The sequence below is a fragment of the Manis javanica genome, chromosome 2, assembly GCF_040802235.1.
Source record: "Manis javanica isolate MJ-LG chromosome 2, MJ_LKY, whole genome shotgun sequence".
Lineage (NCBI taxonomy): Eukaryota > Metazoa > Chordata > Mammalia > Pholidota > Manidae > Manis > Manis javanica.
In genome coordinates, this window is record NC_133157.1 from 78,704,761 (window position 1) to 78,717,656 (window position 12,896).

Below are 12,896 nucleotides of genomic sequence, written 5' to 3' on the forward strand. Positions count from 1 at the left end.
TAAGAGTTAGAAATGCTGGATCATTAATATCCATAATGAGGTAGAACTGCAATTAAGGGACTCAGCAAAATAGCCCCTCTCTTTCTGAGAGGCTTGCCAAGATGAGCTCGGCAGTTCTTGAGCTACTCATCCTAAGCATTTCTCTGGTACTCTTAACACACCACCTAAAGCACTCCTAGCCCCACTTCCCCTGAGTTCTCTTACAGGAAACCCACCAGGGACCTGCAGAAAATGCACACCACTTTTTGCAAAGCACCCTTCTTAACACGTTCTCATCATATGATCTCCAAGGCAGATGACTTTCTAACAAAAGGATTCAGAAGTTCCTTTGGCTACTTTAGATGCCCTTTGAGAGTTGAGAGTGCTTCCCCACGTTGCCACCTTCCCAATAGCCACTTACAATGCCTTACCCAGAGTAAGTGCTCAATAAAGTTTTGCTGAATGGATTTTCTCTTGTTTTCTTTCAGCTGAGAGCTGCCTCTCTAACTTCTCATTTCTCCCTTTCACTTGTCACCCATATGCATTATTTCATACAAATACTGTTTGGAGATTGGGTAACAGCTAAGAGAGAATCTAATGCTAAAGGTGGGACCCCTTCGAAGACATATATTCTACACACGCAGACTTAGCTTCTGCATTGGGGCAGGCCTGTAGAACTGCAGTATTTACTGCTATGGAGGATGTATTGGTGCAAGATGAGGCAGTCTTCCCAACAGCCTTCTGAGTTCAGAGAGTAGGATTAGCTGAGGAATATTTTTTTAGAAATTCATCTTAATAGCTTTAGGTTTGAGTCTATAAGCTAAGTTGCCCCAACATGTATCAACAAACTCCAAACACCATGCCATTTGACAAAGTAATTCAACATCTAAGCATGTCTTCTAAATAAATAAACAATAAAAATGTATGCAGCACATGTGTGCTCATTAGAGTAAGATTCATAATAGCAAAATTAAGGGATTTCAACCTAAATGTCCAATACTGGGAGAATGGTTCATTTAATTAGTGTGGCTGATGATATATCCTGGTGTCCTGACCCTAATTCCCTGGGCCCCCCACGCTCACCAGCGTTTGCTACAGAATTGCCAGCCTGCAACAGCTTGAGCAGCCTGGGTCTCTCTTCCTCTTGGTTTGAGGGCTCCCCTTAACTAAAGAGTCAACACTCCTGGGTAACCTCAAGGAATATGGACGAGAGATCGTGGATGTTCCACTAAGTGTCTCAGCGGGTGTCCAGCAGGACTGCAGCCCAGGTGATCCCATGATAAACCTCTCATCACTGCACTGCCTACCCTGCCTCACTTGCCCCATTTATCAATTGTGATTGCTGAGATCATCTCCAAATAAACTACCTGCACCCAAGTCCTGGTTCAATCAGCGGAACCCAAAATAAGACAATTAGGCCCCATGCATCATATGCAGTAAGTCAAATCAATGCCACATGGCAGGTGAATGCTGGTCTCACTGGAGTCAACACCTATGCCCACAGCTGCAAACCAAAGGTACCACCCACCCTGGTCTTTTAAAGGGTTCTGCAGAGGAGTTCCATGCAGTCAGGGGCCAGAAGTTGCCTCATTTTATTTATTCAGAGGCAGCAAAACCAGCCATTCTCCTCCCAACCTTCCCCTTCCCAATGTCTCTACAAAGACAGCTGGGGAGGACAGAAGTCATCCTGGGTCTTTGCGAGGTGCTGAGTTCATGAGGTGATGCTACCTCCCCTGCCCCTGTAGTCAATAGGGGAGGCTCCGAAGCAAAACTTGTAAGGGTTGCAGGATAGACCAAAGGAAGAGAGATAAGAATCTGCTACCCTGCCACCAGCTTGCTGAGGTGCAGCAGCCCGCAGCCCGAGCTGACGCCGTCAGGATTTGGGGGAGGGTTTGATATGTATCCTCTGAAGCTCCAGGCACCGCAGACACAGAAAGTGGAGCCAAGGGTGGTGGAAAGATTTCTGAAGGAAGAAGTCCCTTTTGGAGTAGCCAATGCAGGAAGGCATGAAGGGCCAGCAATGCAACCTTCCGGGAAGAAAGCATGGCAGTGCCTCTACATGCAGTTCTCTGGGGCCCTTGGAGAAAGCAAAGGCACCCTCAGAAATTCCCGCGGCTCCTTGTGAAGGGGCATCAAGATTTGGGGAGAGACTGGACTCGTGAGAAACAGAAGGCTTTTCCTGGAGAAGGCATCAGAGGGCCAAGCAGAAGCCCACTGAGGGGTGAAGTAGGAGGTCAAATGAATCTGAACACCACCCCAAGAAAACCATACATAGCCCTCCAACGGGATAAGCACATCCATCAACATCGGATGGAACCAGGACAAAGCAGAGTAAGGTGGGGACCACCTCCTCACCACGGGCCTAGGGCCAGTTACTCCCTGCTCCACCATGGGAGGGGACACGCTGAGAGCAGGACAGGGACAGTGATCAAGAGCCAAATTGGCATACCCTCCCAACACCCCAAACTCCCTAGCACCGCGACATAGAGCTCCCCTGTTCTGGAGATGAAAAGAGCCAAGTTTTGAAACTTGGCTTATTAAAATGCACAGGACACTAAGCCTTCAAGAACCTAAAACGGGCCTGTTGAAGTAAGAGAAAGCAATGGGAAAGTTGGGAGGAAAGGAGTGCGGGCTGAATACAGTAGCTGGGAATCTAAAACCATTTCCCATGTATGCCCTCCAAAACTGACTTTCCAATAAACCCAGTTACATTTATAAAATACTCTCAAAAATATCACAAAATACTTTTATATACAGAAAAATACAAAATAGTAAATGAAAAAAGGATAGAACATGACAGGAGAGAGAGATAGAATGATAGATAGGAGATTCATTGGCAAGGAAGAAAATACTCTCACAGTGTTAAGCAAAGTTATCTCTAAGAGATGGAATTATAGATGATTTTATGGTCTATAAATTTCTTAAGGCAAGTAAGTATAACTGCTGGAATTACGAAAAAAAAGAAAGAAGTTGCTTTAGAAGGATAAAAAACAAAGAAAATAAATGCCAAGGTATAGCCTACTCTTAAAAATATAAATTTCAGGACCTGCTCCTCAACCCCTTTGCGTATTAGCCCCTAATGCGTATTAGCCCCTACCATGGCTGCCAGCACACTGAAGAATGTTCTTCTTGTCCTTAGCTCATCTTTTTAAATATTAGAAAAATAAAATTCTCATGGGGAGCACAATTCTATTATTAAATGATATGCATTAAATACAAGGTTAAAAAACCATAAATTATTGTGGGAAAAGAGCATTAAAGGAAAATTCCTTAACCTTACACTCCATTATATGAATCATGTTTTGTTAATACAGCCAGCCTGGAGGGAGGAAGGAATTAGATAACAGATCATCTGGGCAAGGCATCCATTGAACAATATTTTTTAAACCACTGTGTTCCAAAGACAAATTCCTTTTCTGTTTTTGAGAAAAGTTGGGGACCTTGAACTCCTCAGTCCTAGACACAACATTGAGACACAACAGCACAGGGGTTACGGGCCCTGTCTGGTGCCAGGTGAGCCTGGGTTCTGATTCAAGCACAGACTGCCATTTCCTGCCTTTGCGACCTTAGGCAATCACTTAACCTCTCTGTGCCTCAGTTTCCTTGTCTAAAAGATGGAGCTACTCAGGTTTGTCACGAGATTTAAATAAGTCAACAAATGTAAAGTTTTTGAAAGAGTGCCTGACACTCAATTACTCAGACCCATGATTCTCATAGTAAAACTGAGCCAAGAACTGACTAACAGACAGTTTTCATTTATTTAGGAGTATATCATCCATACAAGGAACTTCCCAGGTTCTTCTCTTTTGCCTATCTTTAGGAGGTTCCATGACTTTAGCACCTGTACTCTGGGAAGAAAGGTCAAAAGTCACAGGTTCTAGTATCACATAAATGGCCACTGTCATTGTCACACAGGTAGTGAAGTCACCATTTAACTGTCTTGCTTTCCTCAACTCTAAAGAAAATGTAAAAAACATTACCTAAAACAAGTAATTTCAAATAACCAATAATTAAAATATGAAGGTAAACCTCAAATTGGCCCATCCTACTTTGTAAGAACCCTTGCAAAAGGTTAAGATCGAAATTATGTCTGAATTTTATGACTCCATGTTTTCCCAAGCCATTACTGATATTAAGAACTACAAGATGAATATGTATGATACCAATACACTATGTGATTCACAACAGTAGCCACTAACCACAAGTGGCCATTGAGCATTTAAAATATGGCCAGTCCAAATGCAGAGGCGTTGTATGTGTAAGACTCACACCAGATTTTGAAGAGAGTAAGAAAGAATGTAAAATATCTCATTAATAAACTTCATATAGGCTACATGTGGATCCTTTTATGTTGATGACATATTTTATTGATTACCTATTGGCTATATTGAGTTTAATATAGTATATTAATTAAATTAATTTCATGTTTCTTTTTACCTTTTTGATGTGGCCCATAGAAAATTGTCAACTACATATATGGCTCACAATATGTTTCTATTGGGTGGTGCTGCCTTAATCACAGATCCAGTTTTAAGAAGGACTTGAAGATAATTCTCAGTAAATGAAGTGCCTGGAGGCATGTGAGATGGGAAACAGCAGGTTCCTGCATTTATGTTTTTGTTGCCCATCTTCCCATTAGGAGAAGTTGCCTCAGCGTTAAAGCACACCGGCATGGTAAATAAAAATTCTGGCAGACCAAACAGAAACATTCAGTGATATGACCCTTTTTAGGACGAGTCATTGCTGTGGAAGAGTCACAGCTAAAGTCATGAGAGTACACTTTGGGACCCAATAAATGCTTTCAGTGAGCATAAAACGTCATAGCCCACCACCCCCTGGCTCAATTTTTACCCCAACTGAGGCAAGGTGGGCTTGGACAGACTTGGATAGAACATCTGAGTCAGACATTCAGAGGCTACAAAAATCACCAGTGCCTAGGACACCTTTTATGGGCAGTGTGGTCTAAGAGACGTCAGCTTCATAGAACAGTATGAGAAAAATGCATGCAATGTGCTTGGTTCTAAAAGAACACTTGCGAAGTGTGAGACAGCAGCAAGGAAGGCCTTTTTTTTACCTGTTCAACTCCACCTACCCCAAAATTTCTGAAGTTTCTGGACCACGAGTAAACAGAATATAAAAATAGTTTGCCTTTAGCCAACAAAGAACCTGTGGCTAAATAGCCAGTCACTTCTCCATTCAGGGCGCAGTTCATGTTTTGTCCCAGCCACCCGAGTTCAAGAAATGGCCAGTAAATAGGCTGTAAAGGACTTGGCTAGTCACAATGGATGCACTTGAGGCCAACTGCATGATGCATTAAAGAGAAAGAGAGAAAATGTTTCATTATAATAGGAATCCATTTTATGGTATTTAATGTCCTGTTTGTTTCCATAAAAGCAGCAGGGGGACCCAGAATTAGTCATGAATGTTGGTTTCCAAATATTGGAGGTTGAAAGGTAAGAATTTAACAATTAAGTGAGAAGAAAATATCACTTTTACTCCAACATAGACCTAATGTGAGCAGATGAAAGTAAAATAGTGCACAGAACAATTAAAATAAAAATTCAGAAAAAATGTGTTTTAAATGTTCAGTATCAATAGCCAGTTTTCAAAAATGTATCAAGCCAGCATCCTTCTTCCTCATAGGAAGTAGGCAATAAAGTTTGGATAGAATCGATTTTTTTATCTCCAAATATTTAGAATACAAACGAGAAATAAATGACTACTGAGAAATATATCTGGTCCTCAAAACACTGAAAATTTTTATGAATATCTTTTGAAGAAAATCCAAATGGACTTTCAACACTCTTCTGCATTAAATTCTTAGGTTTACATGGAAAGCAGATGAAAATAGGCTGCAAATACTATTGTATACAGGACATTAATGTTGCAGAACTTGTAAGAAGACCGTTAATAAGGAGAAAGGCTATGGGAAATCCATCTTAATTAGATTTTTACTTAGAAGCTGCTCAGCAAATTGAGCCAGCCAATATGTCAGTTTGCCACAATATTTTTCAGGGTTTGTCAGGATGTTGGCAGGGATGGTAAATAGATTTCCTCCCAGAGGCTGCCCAAGCTCTGTGTTGAGAAGGGCTCTGAGGTCATGTCTGAGCTTCAGCTCAGCTGATGGAAGTGCTGCCATTGATTAGTGATGTCTGAGTAGGAGAGCTGATCGTTATCCTCTCACCATGTCTTTGCTTCCTCTACAGGGGAAAGTGTAGCTGATGAAACCTTTCCTACCATTCTGCTCTGGGGCTAGCTCAGTTAGAAGAGATCATTTCACAAGCTACTGGTTGCAGTCAGATTGCTGTACTGAAAAAGCAGAGTGTAGGGGCTCTTGTTTCCTGAGCTCACCTCCCTCTGCTCCTCCAACCCTCTCTTCTTTACATAAGGTACTTCTATTTGTTCACCACCCCTCTTTTAGGGCACATCACCCTCTTCTTTCCACCTCCAGCACAAAAAGTTCCTGCATTTGAGAATTTCTCTGTGGGGTATAACCTAAGGGATGACAAAAATTCAGCAAAAGCAGAGATTTTTACCAGAAAAAAAATTCCATTTATTACCAGAAGGAACATTATAATGTTCTCCTCTCAAATTATTCAGACATAACTTTTGGGAGACTTAATTAATGCCAACCCTGCCCTTCAGCTTGCTGCCATCTGTCAGGAGTCATCTGCCAGGCAGGAAGGTCACAATGCTGAGTGTGACTCAAGCACTAGGGGACAGGCAGGGTCCAGGCTCCCCTCCCTGATGTCATTCACCTCTCTCACACCAACACCAGCCAGTGTCAGCTATCACTGTCAATGTCAGACAGTCGAGTGTCATCAATTAGAGGTGGCAAAAGCTCAACACTTCTGCGTCAGCCTTAAAACACAGCCAGAGCTCCAACCCACTTGGCAAAAACTTACTAAAATCTGTACGAAGGGAAGCACATCTTTTCCAATTAGAATGATATCCATTAATGCAGAAAGAGAAATAACCAGATTGTACCATGTGACACTGCCCTTCTTTCAGGCCAGAGATAGTCAATTAGCAGCAGTTCCACATGGTTCACACCAACAGAATGTAGACGATTGTTTGTACCAGTATTGGCATTTACTTCACCAGGACTGAAACTGTGACTTGGTTATCTGAGACGTGTAACAAGATAACCAAATATCCAATTTCAGAAACATTTCAGACTGCAGCAATTTCCTTATGAAAGGAAATGTACTTATTCGTCACATATTTCTTTTCTTACATGGCCTTTTGGCACCCATTTGTTGAATATTTATGTCAAGTTCTGCTGTGGATGTCCAATGAGACCCACGTTCCAGTGGAAGAGACAGATGTGTAATGAGTGCTCTGTGAGAGGGAAGCCAGGGTTCATAGGAATATATCAGAGGAAGAATCCAGGCAGACTTGGAGGAGGCAGCATCTTGGCTGGGTTTTCAAGGATGGGTAGGAAGAGCCAAATGAAGTTCAAGAGTCAGTAGAGGGAGGGTGGGGAGGACAGGGTCAATTTCTAGATCATCCTGGTTCCAAAAAAAGTTTGGCATAAAATTTTTCCCTTCACAGCATCTCTGGCTAGCTCCTCTTATTCTGATTCATTACAACCCTGTCTTTTCCAGCATAGATAGGGCCATGGGTTGCAATGAATAAATAGCAATGTGAAAATACCATCAGGGAAGATTCATCACACTCAATTTCTAATTGGAGAAGAAAAATGTCCTAAAACATCATAGGTTTAGTCTGGAGACCAATGTCATCTTAACTGATTAAATACTTTGGGAACCTGATCTTGCTGCTCACATAGTAATTGCTTTGGCTCTCTTCATATTTTGCCTCTTTGGTCACTAAGAAGAATATAAAACAGACCTAAAATTCACTTTCAGGGAAAAAGAAATATGCAAGATGTAAAATCCATACCTGCAATAATCTTTTTGGGTGGTGTTGCCATTGGTGATTACCCAAGCTGGCATTTGATTCTCACAGCACCTGGCGCCTGCTCTCTTGTCATTTAGCTGCAGGTCGACCAGCCCTCACACTGCTTTGAGACAGCATTAAGGGAACTGTCTTCTCTGGCTGGGAACAACCACTGGAGTCCAGAGAAGGAAAACAAGGGCAATCAGACCTTTCATGTTGAGTTACACTTGTCACCCTGAGTTGTGTGTTACTGGCATCTTCTGCCCAATCTGCTGCCATCAGACCCTCCCCACTCAGAATCCACAGTGAGCCTCCAACTGCTGCAGCCCAGGGAGAAAATCAAATACCTCTTCTACATCTCATTATCAAAGTGAAAATGAAACAGTAACTGCCCAGTTCAGCTTATATAAAAAAAATTCAGTGAATTACATTTCCATAAGTTAAAAAAGAAAAATACAAATGTTACCATCTCTAGGACTGAGATGGCAATGCTAGAGATACCTTGGCAGGCCTTGCAGACCTCTTCAGTCAGAGGCCAGCCTCCTCGACTAAGGGGTCATGTTAAGGGTCAGCCAGGCCTTTTCTGTTCTACTCTTGCTCAGTTTGCTCAGATGGTTCCTTCTGCAGCCATTTCCGTCTTTGAAACCTTAATCAAGGAGTAGGCAGTTCTACTTGGTCAGCTAAACTGAGCTAAAATCCTAAACCATTTAGCTAATGATCTTACTTTGATGAACAGCATGGAAGTGGAGGCAGTGATGGGCAGAGCATGAGGGTGTTTCTGAATTGGAACACTTAAAAATCATCTTTTGATCAAAGCATAACAGACACAGAGAAGGGCAATCATATGCACACGGTGTCTACCCCTGTGGAAAGTGCACCCAGATCAAAAACAGAACATTTCCCAGAACCCCTTCCCCATGCCGTGGCCCTCACATTATGCTGGGGCAATTGGCATAAACCAGTCCACTCCGAGACAAACCCAGAATATGTTACCATAAATATTAGTCACATTTGGCCTGTTTCCCAAGCACTTCACACTCACCCCTCTTCCAACATGTGTCACATTCTGCATATTTACTAAAAACGCAACAAAGTCCCTGCTATGTCAAATTTCATTGTTCAGGGTTTTCTCCCAGTACCATTCAGTGCCATCAGGGGCTAGAGGACCGACCCAACCAGCACTTGTATTTCGAGACTCCCCATCCCTCATTATCAAGCTGAGCAGAGAATGCACGTTTTTATCTCCTCCTGGCCTGATGGTGGGTTTTCTGGAAGAAGCTTTGGCCTGAGGAAAGTCTCCTGTCAGTCAAGAGTTGGCCGGGCCCCTCCCTGCAATCTAGTCATCACGTGACCCATGGCTCTGGCTAGTCTTGCCCATTCCCTGTGCCGTGTGCCTCCACCTTATGCTCCTGGCTTTGTGTGTGCAATTGGAAGGGTGGCAACAGATTCTTACCTTGACCGTCAGGCTTCTCTAAGTCTCTCTAGGCCTGGGCCCTCAGTGTCCATCTTTGTCAGACCTGCATGACCCAATCTTAGCAAAAAATCTTCGAGAGACCACCCCTCCTCGATATCTGACGACTCTCAGATAGCTGATGACTGCTGGTATCTGACCTCAGCAAGAATCCTGTCAAGGCCTTGCAGCCAGAATGCCCCCTTATTCCTGACATCTCCTCTGAATGATTTCCCCTCCATTGCCCCCCACCCTGCCCTGCAGCTATAAATCCCCTCTCAGCACTGCCGTACTTGGAACTGAGCCCAGCTCTGAACTGAGGTTTTCCTTTCCCCAGTTGCAACCTTGCCTGAGTGAAATCTGTTTTTATGCTTCAACTACTGCAGACTCTGGTTTTCTTTGGGAGGGAGAGAACACGAGCGCACACAGGCCTGTGTGTGTTCTCCTTGGTGTTGCTGCCCCTGGTCTCTGTTAAAAGAAAAAGATTCCTTTCCAGCCCCCACCCCCTCCACTCCTTGCAACCCACCATTTGACCCGCAGGCAAATGAAGCCATTCAAATATTTGTTCACCGTGTCATCTGTTCCCATCCGACCTTGCAATTCCTGTCATGCCCCACATGTCAGTTTGAAGCATCACGTCATTAATACCTCCGGTGCACTAATGGATGCTTCACACACGAGCGCATTAATGAAATGTGTGATTGTTTTCCCTCACATGCTGCGTCCCGAAGCCCCGCGGAGCCGCTGAAAACCACTAGCTATCAAATGAACCCTCAGTTCCGCCTCAGTAACTTTAAGTTCAAGTTTATCACTGAAGCGTCACTCATGCGAGAAGAAGATACAAGGCTCGGAGGGCTTTGGGGCCCAGCTTCAATTACCATAAAGAGGAACAGGAGGCGATGCTGTGGGAAGGTGGGGGTGGCCAGCGCCCGCATGGACGCAAACCCTGTCAAGATGGAATAGGAAAGATCTGGGTGTCGCTGGGATGGTTTGTTTCTTGTTCCTCCCCTTTGTCTGTGGCTGATGGTTTGAATGATGAAGACGGTATTGGTTTTCTTCTCGAGTATGCCAGCACAGGTCTGCTTTTCTGATGGCGCAGCTGACATATTAAGAGGGATTAAAGTTTCTGTACACAGGCAATGTTTAAATTGGCTTCCTTAAGCCCCAAAGAAATCTTTCCAGCTGATTTGCAAAACGAACCCCTGCACGGCTTGCAGCCGCCCTGCCCAGGTTGCCTAAACCAAGCTGCGGTGTCCTGTTTGGCCAGCTGTTCTGCCAAAGCAGAAGAAAAGGAAAGGTAATTCCCTTTCAACGTTGCCTCAGCCAGTGTTTCTTCTGTAATTAAAGTTGAAAGCTTCCCCAACAGGTTCTCTTAAGCTCTCCCGGAGAAACAGATTCCTCTTTTTCCTGTATAATTAAGCACAAATTGTAAGGTGCACGGCTTTGCCTTAGAGGAGCAATGAGTGGTCAAAGGTGCTCCAGCCAAGGCTGGGGGAAGTTTTTGTGTTTGGTTAGCTGTTAGGAAATGCTAATTGCTTTTTCTCTTGCCATTAGGCACTAATCCCAGTGCGCTGGAAATTTTCACAGGCTGCTGCCAGAAAGGTGAAGGGAGATGTACAACACAAATGTCACACCCGGAATCACCTGTCCTGGGGAATCGTTGCATGGCCTGGAAGACGGTTGTTTGCCCTGCATTTGTGCCAAGCAAGCACCCCACATGTTTACCCTTGTCCTGGGGAGCAGGTTTAAGAGTAGGTACTAAATGTGGTCTCTGGACATCTCAGGTCACTAGCCATGTAGCCTAAACATTAGTTTCCCATCGCAGTTAAGCATCTAATCAAAATCTCCTGGTGCAGGAACAAAGTCAAGGTTGAACTCTACCCCAGGCTACTGACTGCAGGAACTTGGTTGCTGCCAGACAGAATCCTGCCCACATTCCCCCATCTGCTCCTTTGAAGGGGAGCAAGCCCAGAGCACAGGCTCCCCGAACAGCTCAGGGAGGCCGCTCCTCAGAGGTCTGTGTGCTTGGCCTCTCACAAGGCAGCAAGGCCACCGCGCTGGAGCCACACAGCCCTAAGGCCCTAGGCCTCTGCCAGTCTGATCTCGGGAATGCTCTTCAATTTAAAGAACCAAGTGGCTAGAACTGTGACCACAGAGGACAATTTCCTTCCAGTTTGTTTTGGCTCTATGGGAAGAGCCTCTAGGGTGGCCTGGGACTCCTGCCCTCCAACATCCACACCCTGAATGGTCACCCATCTTTGAGTGTAGGCAGGTCCTGTGACACTTTCTGAACTGAATATGGCACAGGTGAAGGGGTTTTGCTGATGTTATGAAGGGCCCAAACCAGTTGATTCTGAGTAAATTAGAAGGAAGATTATCCTGAGAGCCCTTGACTTAATCAAGTGAAAGCCCTTAAAAAAGGGACTGGGCCCCCTCAGGTCAGAGATTCTGCCTGCCAGCTAGAAGCAAGCAGCCATGTTGGGGCAGCCCACATAGCCAGGACTGCGGGTGGCCTCAAGACCTGGGCTGGCTGCCACCCAAGAGCCAGCAAAACACTGGATCCTTCAGTCCTACAGCACCCAGGAACGGAATTCGGCCAGCCACCTCAGTGAGCATGTAAGTGGATTCTTCCCCCAGTTCCTCATACAGATGACAGTGGGGTCTGGCCGAAAAACTCCCAGAGAACCTGGTGAGACCCAACGAAGATCCCCAGTTAAACAGCACCTGGAATCCTGACTCATGGAACCTGTGAGATAAAACCTGTGTTGTTTTAAGCCCCCAAGTCTATGGTAATTTGTTGTTCAGGATGAGATAACTGATACAAACCCAAGGCACTCATAGCCTCCATTTTAAAATTACAGGTGTTTCACTTATAGCACAGCCATGGCCCTTATCACTAATATCTTTAAATCACCAGCCAATTAATATGTTCCTTCAGTGCACTGCCCTTTGGGTCCATAGTGCATATTTTTCAACAGGTTGTCTTGCCAATGGGTTTCAGCCCCGGGCAAGTTCGCTATGGATTCAATGTGACCAAAGAAATTGACAGCAAAACGCTCTTGGGGTGAAAGGGTTATACCCAACTTTATTTCCAGGTGGCAGGTCAATCACTAAAATCCCGTTCACTCAGAGTGAGTCTGCAGGAGGTAAGCCAGTCTCTGCCTCTGGGCCTCTCTGCCTACACAGTCGTCCCACACAGCCGTTCTCTGGGCCTCTGTCCTCAGTGCTGCCACCACTCCAGCCTCTGCTCTGCTCTCCTGCAGCTTTGCAGCCCTGCCACCATGTCATGCCCAGAGCACTGGGTGGAGCTCTTTATATAGACTCAACAGCCATGTATGGCCCACAGGTGTGCAGTGAGCTAGTCAGCTACAGCCTGGTGAGAATCCTGGCCACAGGAACTCTCATTTTATCCTCACTGGTTAAGATTTCTGTCGTTCATTTTTCTCTTCTTTTCCATTTTGCCTTCTTTTGTCTCTGAGACAGACCACATTGTAGGATCTCAGAGTGAATGGAAAACTACATTAAACAGAGAGATAGAGATCCTATGCTTGCCATACAAAAATCA